General features: G+C 36.1%; 1 protein-coding gene and 1 long non-coding RNA gene across 8 annotated transcripts in view; one reads left to right on the top strand and one right to left on the bottom strand.

Annotated features, from left to right (window-relative positions):
• PALLD (palladin, cytoskeletal associated protein) overlaps positions 1–15653 on the top strand; it is a 498686-nt gene that overhangs the window by 308574 nt on the left and 174459 nt on the right. The window lies entirely within an intron of this gene.
• The window catches only part of LOC141517705 (uncharacterized), a 90848-nt gene that overhangs the window by 57223 nt on the left and 17972 nt on the right, over positions 1–15653 (bottom strand). The window contains exon 3 of one of the 5 annotated variants that reach the window (XR_012476952.1): positions 4741–4782. The exons of 3 other annotated variants lie outside the window; for them this stretch is intronic. This is a non-coding gene — a long non-coding RNA (uncharacterized LOC141517705). Of the gene's footprint in view, positions 1–4740; positions 4783–10695; positions 11225–15653 lie in introns of those variants that run through there. One more of the 5 variants, XR_012476953.1, reaches the window with a different exon arrangement.

Below are 15653 nucleotides of genomic sequence, written 5' to 3'. Positions count from 1 at the left end.
ACATTTTTTAATTCTAGAAATACTAGTAATACATTTGACTAAGGATTCTATGGTCTGAATAGTAAAACTTCAGGCTTTAAAATGTTTGAGGTTGTCTTGCAAACCTCATATATATTATATTCACTTAGAGGTATGGATGATAACAGTGCTAGTACACACAGATCAGATGGACATACCATCATTGGAACCTTTAATAGGTCTGAATAACTAGGTCAAAGTTAGTGCTAAGAAGAGAACAGTTTGTGGGAACTATATAAATATCTTTAAAAAGTGTGTCCTTTAATTTTTCTTAAATGGTAAAGTTGGTATTTTTCTATATGAGGATGGATTTTCCAAAATGCATTTTTCCAAAATATTACCCTGAGGATTCCTCAGAATAACAAGAGCAGCTTCACTGAGACGGGTTGGAATGTAACCGAATAATCTCTGGTACATATAGTACCCCTTGCTTATCCCACGGCCTTGACAAACAGTCTGAATTTACAAGGTCAGGTACAAGTTTAAAAGTAGATTTCTTAAATACAAGGCAAGAGGGTTGTTGGATTTTGTTTTGTTTTTTCATTCTCCTCGCACTAAATCCACTCAGTTCCCAGCTTAGAAGGAGGAGGGGAAAGTTAAAAAAGTAAATATAGCCCTAATTTTTCTGAAGCTTTTTTTTTAATACATAGGAGTTTGTAAGGGCCAAGTCTACTTAGCATGTGTGTATTATGTGTGCATGTTATAAAACTAGAGCGTAATCTTTTGGAAATCAATTTTAATAAAACTGATCTTTTACTTTTGGTGCTTATTTCTTCACTAATTCAATGTTATGTGTCCACCAAATTCTAATAAATCTTCCTAACTGCCCATTTCATCCAGGCTCTTTGGATTCTAAACAGGCCTCTCAAATATGAGTGAGGGTAGGGTTTTTAAAATATTTATATCTATTAATAATATTCACAAATGACATCTACAACTCAGAGCTAGTTTGGATGGATTATAAAACTGCTTATGTTAGTTTTCTAACTTATTTTTTAAATGGTTGTGAAAGCATTTCCACAGTTATGAAAAAATATAACAATAATACATAAGAGTCTGCTTATGAGAAACGAAACTTTCACGGGGGAAAAACATGCCAAGATACATGGTTATACCATTGCAACAAATGAAGGGAATACAAAGTTTATGTTAAGGCAAGAATAATTTTATCTTTTTTCATCAGATTTTAATAATCACTTGACTAATAAAAATAACTAATGCTACAGCTCCTACTTTTCCCTTTAAGTTTCAGGATCCTAAGTGCCCACTTTGTATGACAGTCTTGGAAGTACACACACATGCATCCAACACATTTCCTCAACAGACATGGCTTCTTAGAAAAATACCATTGCAGATGATAGAAAGACATACAGAGAGAGCTAGATGTATATATATTAGATATAAAGTATAATGGATAGAATCCCTTATAGTATGGAATTGGTTTTTGCATAGATATCTCTAAACAGATATTCTTAACCTTTTTTATGTGATGGACCTCTTTGGAAGTCTGGTGAAGCTTATATATCCCAGGATCAAATGGATGTTTTTAGATACATAGAAGAAAATATAAGAGATTACAAAGTAAACCAATTAAATTAAAATATAGCTTTCAACAATGTTTCTTTAAAAAAAATCCACAGGACAGGTTATGAACTTCCTAATCTAAAATCTCTTCCCTTTCCTGGAAAAGAGGGTTATGCTTTAAAAACTTTAAAATGTGAATTTTAAAAAAACCTGAAGGTAGCAAGAGTTTTCTAACCTAGGAATATTTCCATTTTCCAACCTTTTGTGTTTTCAGATAAGGAAACTGAGATTAGATGACTTTCTCATGATAATAGTTGAAGAAGTATTAGAGGGGGGATTTGAACTCAGATCATCTGACTAGAATCATTACTCTTTCCACTATATCCTATTAAGCTCTAGTAATTGTACTTATGAATTACTTAGTATTCAACTATTATCTGTAGCCCTAGACCCCAAGCCTATTGATATGGTACTCTCTCTATAGTCATAGCAATGAATGTTCTTCTGAATGAAAGGTTAGGTGGAGTTGTGGAGAGCAAGAGAATGCCAATCTTTAAGTTACTTCAATTGTTTTTGAATTGCTGAGCATATTTGGACTTCAGGTTCTTTGAGCTTTAAGAGAGAATATGGAAAAGATCAGTCCCACTTCAAGATACTGAAGAAAAAGACTGAGAAGAAGCCTCCATGATGACAGGAGCTAGAAATCTCAATTATGTTGGCTTTTCCTTCATCATCCTGCAGTTGGGGTTTGCTTTCATCTTCCCTCTCCAAGTTGTTCGAACCCAGACTCTGAAGAAACTCAGGGACTCAAGACAAGAGCGGAGACTAAGGACATTGGAATTCTCTCACTTTCTGCAATTTCTCCCCACTCCTCACCTAGGACAGGACATTAATTTCCTCCAAAGAACAGAGTTCTATACCAATGGGTTTGGGAATAGGGACATATATAACAGGACATGACTAGAAAACAAGGGGTTTATTTACAAGTCATTTTCTTATTTCTGTTGAAAAGAAATATTGAAATATTTGTTGTTAAAAGACACCATGCTTTAGAAAATAGATTTAAGGGAATATTCTTAGTGACTGGGAAAGAAGTCTCTCAGATAATGTGGAAGAAACTGTAAAAACTTTTTCTTTCTCTCAGTAAAATGCAGCATGTGTTCTGCAATTAGCAAGAGAGACTAAAACAGGACTTTTTTACTTTTTTAAAAGTCATGGTCCCTCTTTGACAGTTTGGTGAAGCCAATGAACCTTTTTAAATGCACAAAATAAAATGCATAGGATTAAAAAGAAATCAAGGATTAGTGGAAAGAAAGATTTAATTTTTTTTCCTGAGCAGGGTTCATAGGTCTGCTGAAATTATCCGTTGTCTTTTTGGAAGTCATTGAACTCCAAGTTATAAGAAACTCTAGGTAAAGTTGGTGGGTGGAACGATTCTACGTCATTATTCCAGTGATGAAATTCATTTTTTTTATGTCCAGAAATTAGATTATTACAGAGGGGGAAAAAAACTTAAAAGTTTGATCTATAGAATTTGTTTTAGCAAAATTTTGGAACACAAAGTAGGAGAACAACATGAATAAATGAATGAATGTATTTAAAACATCATTTGCAAATTATGTGTTAAACATCCCATTAAATTCTGGTAATATAATTACAAAAAGAAAGGAGAAGGATGAGAAAGAGAAGAAATCCAGAGAGTAGAATGGTGAGACTAAAATTTGGTCTCTTTTAGTTAATGAAGTTTCTTCTACATCTTTAAATCATGATTTCTTTCTCTCTTCAGGTGTTGAAGAAAAGTTAAACTGTTTCCATTAAGATTTGTAATGCCTTAAACTTACCTTTTAGTTCACCTTCCTATCATAGTATTTTCTTATGGGAGATCATCATGCTAAAGATACCTGTTATGCAAATTTATTTAAGCTAAATTCCTGTTGAACTATAAGCAAGCTACATTGCTATTATACTAGTAAAATTACTAGTTGTTTCAGAACAGTTCTGAGATAAGATCACATTTGTGGCTTTACAAATACTACTAAATTATGCTGACTATTATTTTCCATTTGGATGCCTCTTAAACTCATCACATGGTTCTGACTTTCATATGGGAACAGTCATAAAAAAATAATTGTGTGAATTTAGAAAGAATCAAATGCAGGACAGGTAGCCAGACTATCCATTGATACTTTGTTGTAAATCTGATTTGTTTTACTCATTCAACTTGTTTCCTTTAAAATCTCTCAGTTTCCCCTTTTTCAAAATGGAGGTCCCCTACTAGATGATCTCTAGGGTCTCTTTCAGGTTTAAAATTATATGATCCAAAGACAAAGAAAAATCTTAAGGAATAAAAATGTGAGAACCAAATCTGTTGAATCTTTACCACTAACTGTATTCAGTTAAAAAGAAACCAGATTGATTATTTGGCAGTTGTGGTAGTATGCTTGTCTCTCAGATGTCTCTTGAAATGCTATGCAGTAATAATAGAAACATTATGTGGATATTTGAATTTTGCATATTCAGGGCATAATGCATTCATTGGCTAATTTAATCATTCCTTTCAAATGGTTATTTCCATTTTTTCAATGGAGAAACTAAAAAAGCAATCCTGATAAAACTAGCATTAGAACCCTAGGCCCCATTTTAGTTAGAATTAAATTGGATTGGTAAACAACTTTGATAAGATGGTAATCTCTTTGAGGGCAAACTATCTTGGTATTTTAAGCACCTAGCACACAACTGGTACCACATGTTAAGTCTGTTGCTTGTTGATGATAATACTATTTTATTTTATTTTCAATGTAAGAATCTGTCTTCTTCCTGGCTGGGTCAAAGAATTTGGTCATTAAGATTTGGGGAAAAAAAAATTCATAAAAGCATCCTAACCAATAGGTTCAAGTACCTATTCAAGTCAAAATTTAGGCTTAAGTGTTCTTCCCTTTAAGATGAAAAATGGGGGCAGCTAGGTGGCATAGTTGGGGCGGCTAGGTGGCGTAGTGGATAAAGCACCGGCCCTGAAGTCAGGAGTACCTGGGTTCAAATCCAGTCTCAGACACTTAATAATTACCTAGCTATGTGGCCTTGGGCAAGCCACTTAACCCCGTTTGCCTTGCAAAAACCTAAAAAAAAAAAAAAAAAGATGAAAAATGAAAATAAAATAGTGCCACAGAAGCATAGAATAATCAAGCTAAGGAAACTTACCTTCATTTTGTAGATGAGGAAGATAATGCCCAGAGAAGTGATCTGTTCAAGGTCAAACAGTTGGTCAGTGACATAACAAAGATTTAAACTAGTTCTTTCCTCTTTTTTTTAATTACCTCTTTTCTTCCTTTAATAATCACAATAGAGACTTCACTGTCACAAGAGTGATAGTCAATCATAGGCCAAACTTTAAAAGTAAAAAACAATTCAATTTGGTATATATCCGCCAGAAATTGCATTCAGAAGGTCCCTCATGATGTCTGAGGTACATAAGTAATGCAGAATGATTCATACAAACTTGGTGAACCATAAACCTCTCCCTGTGGATATGAATTTGTTAGTATTTTAGTCTGCTTAGAAACAGACTGGGAAACACTAAACCCAACTTTTCTGAGGTTAGTCCAAATTATTTTTTTTCAACCAAAAGAAAAAAAATATTATGTCTCCTAAGGAAACTTGTAACCATGAACAGTAAATTAAAAAGGTTTTAATGTGTTTTTTTTCCTATTCCCTCACATCCCCAACTTGTGCATAGTTTAAATCCCCAGCTTCTTTCACCACAGAATAAATGCTAGGCCAAAGATCAGTGGAGAAGTCCTATGCAAACTTATTTCCTAAACTAAAAGTACAGAAGTTATATAGGCTGGGCTATAATGACCTCACCATCAGTTTTACCCTTTCCTCAGAATCAAATTCATCCACAGAGCAGTCTTATTTTCTAGTTCATTCCAATTATATTTCATGTATTCCTGGTGTTATCTTTTGACTTCTTAAAGAATCCTCTATTGCATAGGTCCCCAATGCTTTTCAGACAATAGATTATCTTTTACATGACCTTGCTTTGCTCTAAAAACAAAAGCTAGGATAAAGATGTTTGTAGAAATCAAGATCACATCCATGGTGAGAACTTGGGAGCATTTCTCTCCCTCTCCTCCTTAAACTACACATCACACTGTGATATTTTGTTATTGTTGAGTCATTTCAGTTGTGCCCAATTCTTTGTGAGCCCATTTGGGGTTTTCTTTGGCAAAGATACTAGAGTGATTTGCCGTTCCCTCCTCCAGCTCATTTTACAAATGAGGAAATTGAGGCAAACAGAGTTATGACTTGCCCAGAATTACACAGCTAGTAAGGGTCTGATGCTAGATCTGACTCAGTGCCAGGCTCAGGATTCTATCCACTGTGCCACCTTGCTGTCCTGTGACTCTAATGGGTTCCAAAACTATTTGTGCCTTTTCATATTTAGACAAGTTCTCAGAATATGCCTTTCACCCATTTTTCCCCCACAGTATTTTCCAAAATGACTTTGACTCTAGCATGTGTTTAGCAGTATTTCTCAGATTAAGAATCCAGAGAACTGCAATGTAGTAACAAAGATAATCTCTCATATTCTTACACTGTTGTTTTGGGCAGTGTTCCTAATTTACCCATTCTAAGATACTAGAAGACAGCATTTACTCTTGTTCCCTTTCATAGAACTTACAGAATCATAGGATTTTTGAGCTGGTAGGGGCCTTAGAGACCTTCTCATCTAACCTCTGCCTTTTACAAAGAAGGAAATGGAGGTTCAGATAAGTGAAATCATTTTATCAATATCAAATAACTCATTACAAAATAGTGGTGAGAGCATTGGACTAAGCATTGGTTCATGGTCTGACTCTTCCATGAGTGACCTTGGGCAAGTCATTGGACTACTCTGAGCCTCAGATAATTGCATAGGTATAGGGAGGCAATTTGTTAAGGAGAGATTAAAGGGCCCACCAAGGAACCAAAAAGACCCAAGTCATGCCTGTGACACAGACTAGATGTGTAACCAATAGCAAATCACATTACCTGAAAGTGTCCCAAGTGACACTTTAAGACTATAAGACTTTTTTGACTGGGAGACAATCAGCGTTAAGTGATTTTCTCAAGGTCACGCAGCTAGTAAGTATGTGAGGTGACATTGGAACACAGGTCCTCATGACTCCAGGGCCAGTGCTTTATCTTCTGCACCACCTAGCCGCTTCTCTAAGGCTGCAAGTTACAGAAAATTGGCTAATAAGTAACTAGTAGGGGAAATTTCCATGTTGACACTTCCCAACAAATCACAAAGATTCAGGTAGGAAAGTGTGGGTGGGTGACTGTGTGTGTGTGTGTGTGTGTGTGTGTGTGTGTGTGGTCACTGCATACCTGACAAGGTTGTTATAGTAATCAAATGAGATAGATGCTATATGACAGTAAATTATTATCTCTGTAGCAAAACCAAAACTAAAAGTGAGAACTCCCAATTCCTAGCTCAGTTCAATTGCCTTTGTTTGGAGAAGGGAGAAGAGACTAGGAAATAATCTCTCTATTCTTAGTTATTAAAGGACTGGATGTGCTAAGAATTTAAATTCTGGTCATTCTTTCCCCATTAATAAGGTTCAGATTTTTATAACTTTTTAATGGTTCAGTTCCCAAACTTCAAGTCCCATTTCACCATGACCTTTGTTCAGGATGGGAAGAAAGGGAGAAAGATAATTTTATAGGACATGTTATGAGAAATTGATTTAATAGCTTTCAGGAGCACTGAGGGATTGTTTGTCTTAATGATCAAATATGTGTTCATTCCTAGTCGTTTATATCATTGCCTCATAAAATTTAACTTAATCTATGGGGTTATATCTTAAAACTCTATACAGTAGCCCTCAGGATGCAGGGTCCTTGGAAAAAATTGGTTTAGATGACACAGACATAAAAGTGTCTCATCAATCCATTTGAACATTAGATTTGGGGCATATTAAGAGAGCAGACTCAGACAGAAAATTTGGTTAGATAAGTTACAAGATGCACTATTAAGTTTTCAGTGTTTGTCCAATTTGCTAAAAATATTGACCCATAGACCTCAATGTAGTGCTCTCATGTAATAATAGAGGAGAACTCAACAGACCAAATAAAGAACTCAAAGAAGAGACTCTCTATTGCTTCTGCAAGGCTAGGTTTATTGTCTTTAGTATCCAAAATTGAATTTGAATGACCCTAGTGACTCTCTACCATCTTCAATCCTTCTGGAGCACAATAATATTAAACAATACTTAATAATTATGTGATACCTTAAGATTTTCAAATGTTTCCATATGATTTAATTTGATTCAACTTTTATTTAAATCATAGATGCTAGAATTTTAGAAATAGATGCTTAAAAATCATCTAACCTAATTTTATTTTTTGGATATTTTTATGGAAAGTTGAAATCTAGAAGTTTGAGAGGCTAAGTAACCTTTAATGAGATCAAAAGAGCATAAAGTCCAGTCTTCTAGAATGTTATAGCATTTAGTTTGAGTAACTACTTTGGGGGTTTAGATTAATTTTTCAGACTTTTCAAATTGAGACAATATTGACTCCTCAAGAAATCAAAGCCTAAGGAGGTAAAATCACTTGTCCAAGTAGTAAGCATCACAGGAACTTAAAGCTAGGTCTTCTGACTAGAACCAATGCTCTTTTTTTTTTTAGGTTTTTGCAAGGCAAACGGGGTTAAGTGGCTTGCCCAAGGCCACATAGCTAGGTAATTATTAAGTGTCTGAGACCAGATTTGGTACTCCTGGCTCCAGGGCCAGTGCTTTATCCACTATGCCACCTAGCCGCCCCACCAATGCTCTTTTCAGTGGACTATACTGCCTCAAACATCTCAATCAGGGGTCTTCAGGATTACAGGCAAAAGAAAGCATAAGAACTGGGTCCAACAGGGACAGAGAAAGGGAAGGGAATAAGCATGTAAATACTACTATGTGTCAAACACTTTTTTAACATTAATTCTTGCAACCATCTGAGGAGTAGGTGCTGTTATTGTTCTCATTTTACAATTGAGGAAGCTGAGGTAAAAAAATTGTGACATGTTCAGGATTACACATTAAGTGTCTGATGTCAGATTTGAATTCAGATCTTTATGATTCTAGATCCAGCCCTCTTTGCAGTCAGCCATCAGTTGCCTCTGTAAGAAAATAAAAGATTTCAGGGTCCTAGAACAGTGGATAAAGTTCTGGACCTGGAATCAAGAAGACTCATCTTTCTGAATTCAAATCTGGTCTCAGACACTTACTAGTTGTGTAACCCTGGGCAAATTATTTAATCCTGTAAACCTCAGTTTCCTCATCTACAAAATGAGTTTGAGAATGAAATGACCAACTACTTCAATGTCTTTGTCAAGAAAACCTTAAATAAGGTCATGAAGAGTTGGAAACAAAGGAAACAACCAAACAACAGCAACCTTATGGAAATAGAAAAGTTACTTGTTAGACTATCTCATTTAAACCAGAATGACCATACTTAAAACCAGAACCAAGTGCTTCTTAGTTTTTCCTCACAGTTTAGCCAAGGACAAAAGAGCTTTCCTCCAGGCTTGGAAGCAATTTGTTATTTTCTCCTGGAGCTTCAATACTAAACTGCTTTCCCAGGAGCTACCTGAAATCCTGGATTCTACCAAGTTTCTCTATTTCTCTTCTCTTTCTTTCTAGAAGGAGATATTCAAAGTTTCCCCCTGGGATCTTTTCTAAGAGTCTTTCCCCACCTGTAGCTCTTTCTGTATACTCATTTCAGAGTCTCCCAACTGGTTCAAGTTGTCTGGAGTTCTCCCAGTTTGTGTAAACAGCTTTCTGCAAGAGAGAGATAGCCCTTTATTTGGACTTTGCCACTTTTTAACTGGGTGACTTGGCAATTTATTTTATCTCTGTAGGCTCCAGAGCTTGATTTGGTTTTGTTGATTTGCAAAATTGAAGACTCTTGAAGATCTTTCTCTTCAAATTTGACCATTCTGTGATTCTCTCTGCTAATAGTTCCTGGGGTTTAATCTGGGGTCCATGGATCCCCCAAAGAGTATGTGGATAGATTTCAGGAAGTCCATGAACTTAAATGGGAGAAAAATTGTATCTTTACTGCAGTATAATAGGTTTCTTTTGTAATCCTATATATGTTTTATTTTATGTATTTAAAAACATTTGTCTTATAAAAGTCCATGAAACAAACAAAAAAGTTAAAGATTCTTGATTTTCTCATAGAATCATAAATTTAGAACTTAAATGGACCTTAGAGTAATCTAGTCTAATGGTCCAGAAACTGTGACCCAGAAAGAGTATGATTTGCCTAATATTCAGCCAATATCTCAGGCAGGATTCAAACTGAGAAGACTTCAAGAATAACACCTGTTCCATCATACCATCATACTATTTCTCTTAGAAGTCACCCCATTCATTCTACTCATCTTACCAGTCAAGAACATCTTGACTCCTGGTTTGGAAGAATATCACTGGCTTCTGGCTCCTCCAATCCAGATTCTACTTTGGCCAAGGTACTGGGTTAGATATTGAGTATAGACCGACAAAATGGAACTGCAACCTTGATCTTAAAAGGTTGACATTCCATATATATCCCAATAGAAATTAGAAAAAAGACTATTTCTTCATAGGAAGGAGGTTTCCAGAAGTTTCCTTTAGCATTTTACCCAGTTGTATGGATTAGTTGCTCCCTAGAAAGGTTTACCAATCTCACCTTGAGAAAGTAAGTCATTTCAATAAAGAAAAATGGGATAGGAGGCTTAGAGTGACTAATCCTAGGTGCAGTGGGAGGGAGAAATGAGAGGAGGGAAGTCCTGGGAGGCAGGTTCTGAGGGACTGTACAGAAGATGTCAAGGTAAAGGGAACCAGCTTAGCCTATTTGGCCATTCTATCAATGGCTAATGCAGACTATTATCAGTGGTCAGAGGTTTTCAGAGTAGGTCAAGGCTGAAGGCAGCTCAGGATGCTGAACTCTATTTGCTATAGGTTTGCCTTTCTTTGCACTATAGATTTTAATCTTGCTTCCAAAAAACATTCATGTTAAAAGCTAGAAAATGGATTTTAATTAATGAACTTGTCATCTACAAGTCACTAATAATGAGGGAAATCCTGTACTGCATATTCTTTTGAGTGCAGATTCAAGATCTGGAAATGCAACTAGTGAGGTAAGCAATTCAACCCTTTTCCTATGATTGTAAGCCAAATAAACAGCTGAATTGCTAAATGGATTTCTTCTTTTTTTTTTAATCAGGAGGAGGGAGTGCTTTCTTGGCATAGGTCAAAATGAATGAAAACGTTTGAGGTTCCTTTCTAATCTATTCTGGAGTTACTTCCAGTTGGCATTCTGCCATCTGGTGCTCAGGGTTCGCCCAGTCGGGTTCACTTTCCACTGTGGTGTCATGGTTTACTGTTGGCAGGTTGGGGACAAAAGCAGACAGATGACTTTTTCTCAACTGCTAAACCCCTGGCATCTACTCAATGTGATGCAGGGGTGTGATAGGAGGAAGCAGTACAAGAGTGAAGCAAAGCAGAGAAAGAGAGGTCATGGGCAGTTCTCCCCACCCTCCTAGCCCAGTTATCTACTCCAAAGTTTCTAGGTAGCTCCATAATACCTGTGTTTTATTTGATACATTATAATCTCTTTCTTTTTGACTGTTTTTGAAGGGTCTTCTAGATGATCATCAGCAATTTATCTGTAACAATTAGAGAATAATAATAATGGTGGTGGTGGTAGTTATAACAATAATATAAGCATTTCAAGGCTCATATATTCATATTTCATCTTCATAATATCCCGGGGAGGGAAGAACTATTATTTCCACTTTGCAGATGAAGAAACTAAAGCTGAGAAAGGTTTAATGACTTACGCAGTGACTCACATAGCTAGTGAAGAGAGAAGGTTTTAACTCAGAAAATTATAGAATCTTAGCACTGGAAGGAAATATATAAATCCTCCAAAAAATTCTAGGAGCAGCTAGGTGATGCAGTGACTACAGTACAAAGTCTGGAATCAGGTAGACTTATCCTCCTGTGTTTAAATCTGACCTCAGACACTTATTAATTGTGTCACCCTGGGCATGTCACTTAACTCTGTCTCAGTTTCTTCATCTATAAAATGAGCTGGAAATGGCAAAGCATTCCAGTGTCTATGCCAAGAACACCTCAAATGGAGTCATGAAGAGCTAGATACAACTGAACAAAAACCCATTTTAAAGATGAAAAAACTTGGAAGGGTCAGCTAGGTGTCACAGTGGATAAAGCACCGGCCCTGGAGTCAGGAGTACCTGGGTTCAAATCCGGTCTCATATACTTAATAATTACCTAGCTGTGTGGCCTTGGGCAAGCCACTTAACCCCATTTGCCTTGCAAAAGCCTAAAAAAAAATTGAGAAACTAAGACACAGTGAAATGATTTTCCCAAAGGCTTAAAAGTGATAAGTAATGGATCAAAATTTGAAAATATTTTCTTTCTTCAATTCTAATACTTTTTCTATTATACCTTATAGTAATCCATGAAGGACACCTATCATTTTATTGTGTTTTGTTTTTCCTTCCTTCTAATCCCCTGCCATACTGGAAAAGAAAAGAAATGAAATGAAATTCCTTATAAGAAATATGCATAATATGCAGGTGCATAATAATAATAATAATAATAATAATACGCAAGCAAAATAAATTCTGTAACTGCCTATGTTCTTTTTTGCAAGGCAAATGGGGTTAAAGTGTCTTGCCCAAGGCCACACAGCTAGGTAATTATTAAGTGTCTGAGACCGGATATGAACCCAGGTACTCCTGACTCCAGGGCCGGTGCTCTATCCACTGCGCCACCTAGCCGCCCGGCCTATGTTTTTTAAAATGTAGTTTGTTCTGCACCCTGAATCTATCACTTCACTGTCATTCTCCCAGAATCACAGAAGTCATTGTATGGTTCATAGTTCTTAAAATGTTCAAAGTTGTCTTTATAGTGTTCTTTGTCTGGCATAAATAGTTTTCCTGGTTTTGCTCTTTTCATTCTTCATCAGTTTATAAAGCCTTCAAAATTGTTCATTTTATAGAGTTCATTTATATATAATGTAATACTCATATTGTAATCAGTATGTAATACATATTAATAGAATATAATATAATATCCATGTTATAATCCTGATGCCATAGTATAAATACTACCTGATTTTATAATTTTAATTCATATAATTATAAATATATTAATGACTATAAACACAGTGATATGATATATATATGTATATGCATGTAGATGATATATGTGCAAATATCACATCAGCTACATATACTGAGATTACTCAGATTTTTATAAACTTGTGAAACTCTCGGAATATGAGCAAATATTGACATTTATTTTCTATTATCTTTCACCTTCTTAGGCAGTATCTTTGAATTGAAAATTATCATAATATTTTTCAAAATTGATCCTGATAACCATTATATTATATTCCTGTGGAATTAACATAATTCAAAAATTTGATCTGCAAACTGTCTATGCCTTCAATCAAATCATCAGAAAAAAAAATAGCTGTTCAAAAGAGTCCTGTGACACTTTGCTAACAGCTACAATACTGTTAATCAAAGGTCTTTGGATTTGATTGCTCAACTAGTAAACTAGAAATGGTAGTAGACATTTACACGAAATTTTTATTTTTACATGGTAGTTTACATGCAATAATCTCATTTTGTCCTAGAAACTCTTTGAGATAATTGGTATACCCTTTCTACAGATGAGGTTTAGAGACCTTAAGTGAATTACTATTGGTTGGGCAGCTAGGTGGCGCAGTGGATAGAGCACCGGCCCTGGAGTCAGTAGTACCTGGGTTCAAATCCAGTCTCAGACACTTAATAATTACCTAGCTGTGTGGCCTTGGGCAAGCCACTTAACCCCATTTGCCTTGCAAAAAAAAAAAAAAAGAATTACCATTGGTCTGGCAGCTAGTATCGGAGCTGGGATTCAAACCTAAGTCTCTCTTGGACCAAGGACATTATTTTATCCTCTACAACATCATGCTTTTTAGTATCTGTCTAACAGTATTGTCATCCAGATCATTTTCCACTCATTTTGAACCTTGCTAAAACCTCTCTTAAAACCCAGAAGTTCACACCATTCTGTAATTCCCTCTACTACCCTCTTCACTTATCTCAATGTTATCATTATTCAAAGCCCAAATCAAATACTTCCTTTCTTATGAGACCTTCATTCTCCCTTCCACACCCCACAAACAATCTTCCCACCCCCAGTGAAAAATATTTTGTTTGAGCTCCTCTTAGAATATTGGCCATTTCAATCTTGTATTATAGTGGTTTGTGATTTTTTTTCTTTATTTCACTTATATAATAAGTATATTAAGGCCAGGGATCATCTCCTCTTTGCATAGCTCAGTCCCTTTCATATCTTAACTAGCTATTATTGAATTGTTATTCTCAACATATATTGTAGTATTTCTCCCTTCTCTCCTATTAGAACTGTTTCTTTGAAATGAGGTATATTCTTTCCTTGCCTCATTTCCATCATGAGTTCTATTACACCATGCTCCAGGGATATCTGTAAGATAACATATAGTAGTTTATGCTCATGGTTTCAGTTCACTTTATCACCTATGCTCTGTGTGTGAGTACTTAGCCCTCTGAGACCAAAAGTGGTGCAATGGTGTTCCTGCCTCCCTCTGTATCTCTCAGTCTTTCTGGCTCTCTGGCTCTCTGGCTCTTTCCAATCTCTCTGCCTGGTTCTCTGTCTGTCTCCATCTCTCCGTCTCTCTCTCTCTCTCTCTCTCTCTCTCTCTCTCTCTCTCTCTCTCTCTCTCTCTCTCTCTCTCTCTCTCCCCCCTACTATATTCTCTTACAGATTAGGAGGTACCTTCTGTCCCACTGATGTTTCTCTGTCTCACCTAATTACCCAGTACATTTTGCTCCAGAACATTGGGTCAACAGTTCTCTTGGGAGTATTGTTACTCTCTAGGCTACAAAATTCCAGTGTATGCTGCAGCTGATTAAACTCATTTTTAATAGGGATGTAGAGAATAAATTAATGAGGAAAAATAAATATGCCTAAAGTAATAGTCTGTAGGATCATGGTAGAATTTATATCTAGAAGAGATCTTAGAGATTTTCTAGTTTTAGGGATTCTTAACCCTTCTGTGTCATATAGTTTGGTAAAGTCAATGGATGACTTCTCAAAATAATATTTTCCAGTACATGAAATAAAATATATTGTAAGAAAGATGAAATTTTTGTTTCCCTTATAAGATCATGGACACTTTCCCTGAAATCTGTCCATGAACCATGAATCCTTAATTTAGAACACATGATGAAGTCCTATCCTATCATTTTACAGATGAGGAAACTGAGGCTTAGAGGAGAAAGTGACTCACACATGATCCCGCAGACAGCAAGCAGAAGGGCTAGGAATGAAAGTGAAATAGCTTGATTTGTGACAGTGTTTATCTTCAACCAGCACAGTGCTTATGTTTTATCCTCACTAATTTTCTTTGAATGAGCTTTTTTTCTGACTGTATAAATCAAGTGTTCAGGAATAGCTCGTACACTATTTAGAGGTCCATGTGGGTTTGCACACATGGTCATGTATTCACAGACAGCAGTCAAAACTGGACTAAAGTTGGATGAGGCTTTTTTTGGTTAACATCTATCTTTAAGGAAAAAGAATTTTAAGATTTAATTCCTCCAAGGGCAAGACTTTAAAGGTTAACATCAAACTTGGAGTCTGAGAGTCCTGGACACATTTTCCCATGTGCATTTTAGAGGCTGCTCTTTCTGCCTCAGTCTGTGACAAGATCCGGCTTTCACAGATTTGGCCCAAAGCAAAGACTTGCTGGCCTGAAAGCCACTTGTGGGCAGACATTACCCTTTTGAACTCCCCCTGCCTGCTACAGTTTTGGTCTCTGCTTTATCATGGATCCCAAGACAATTTCTACTCTAGACTGTCTGTAGAGCCTCAGGGACTTCTGAAAGGAAGCCTTTTAAGTCTGCTTTTCATGAGAAAGCTAAACCTGCAAAACTTGGCCAGACAGTCCTCTGGGTCTCCCTCCCTCCCTCTTCAGTGACTCAGAAATCTGGGAGTGAGAAGGAAAAGCTGGAGGAACACTAAGAATATTAAGAA

The sequence above is a fragment of the Macrotis lagotis genome, chromosome 3 (genome assembly GCF_037893015.1).
Source record: "Macrotis lagotis isolate mMagLag1 chromosome 3, bilby.v1.9.chrom.fasta, whole genome shotgun sequence".
In the NCBI taxonomy this organism is placed as follows: domain Eukaryota; kingdom Metazoa; phylum Chordata; class Mammalia; order Peramelemorphia; family Peramelidae; genus Macrotis; species Macrotis lagotis.
Note: the sequence above shows the minus strand (reverse complement) of the source record. Positions and strands in the feature narration are given on the sequence as shown.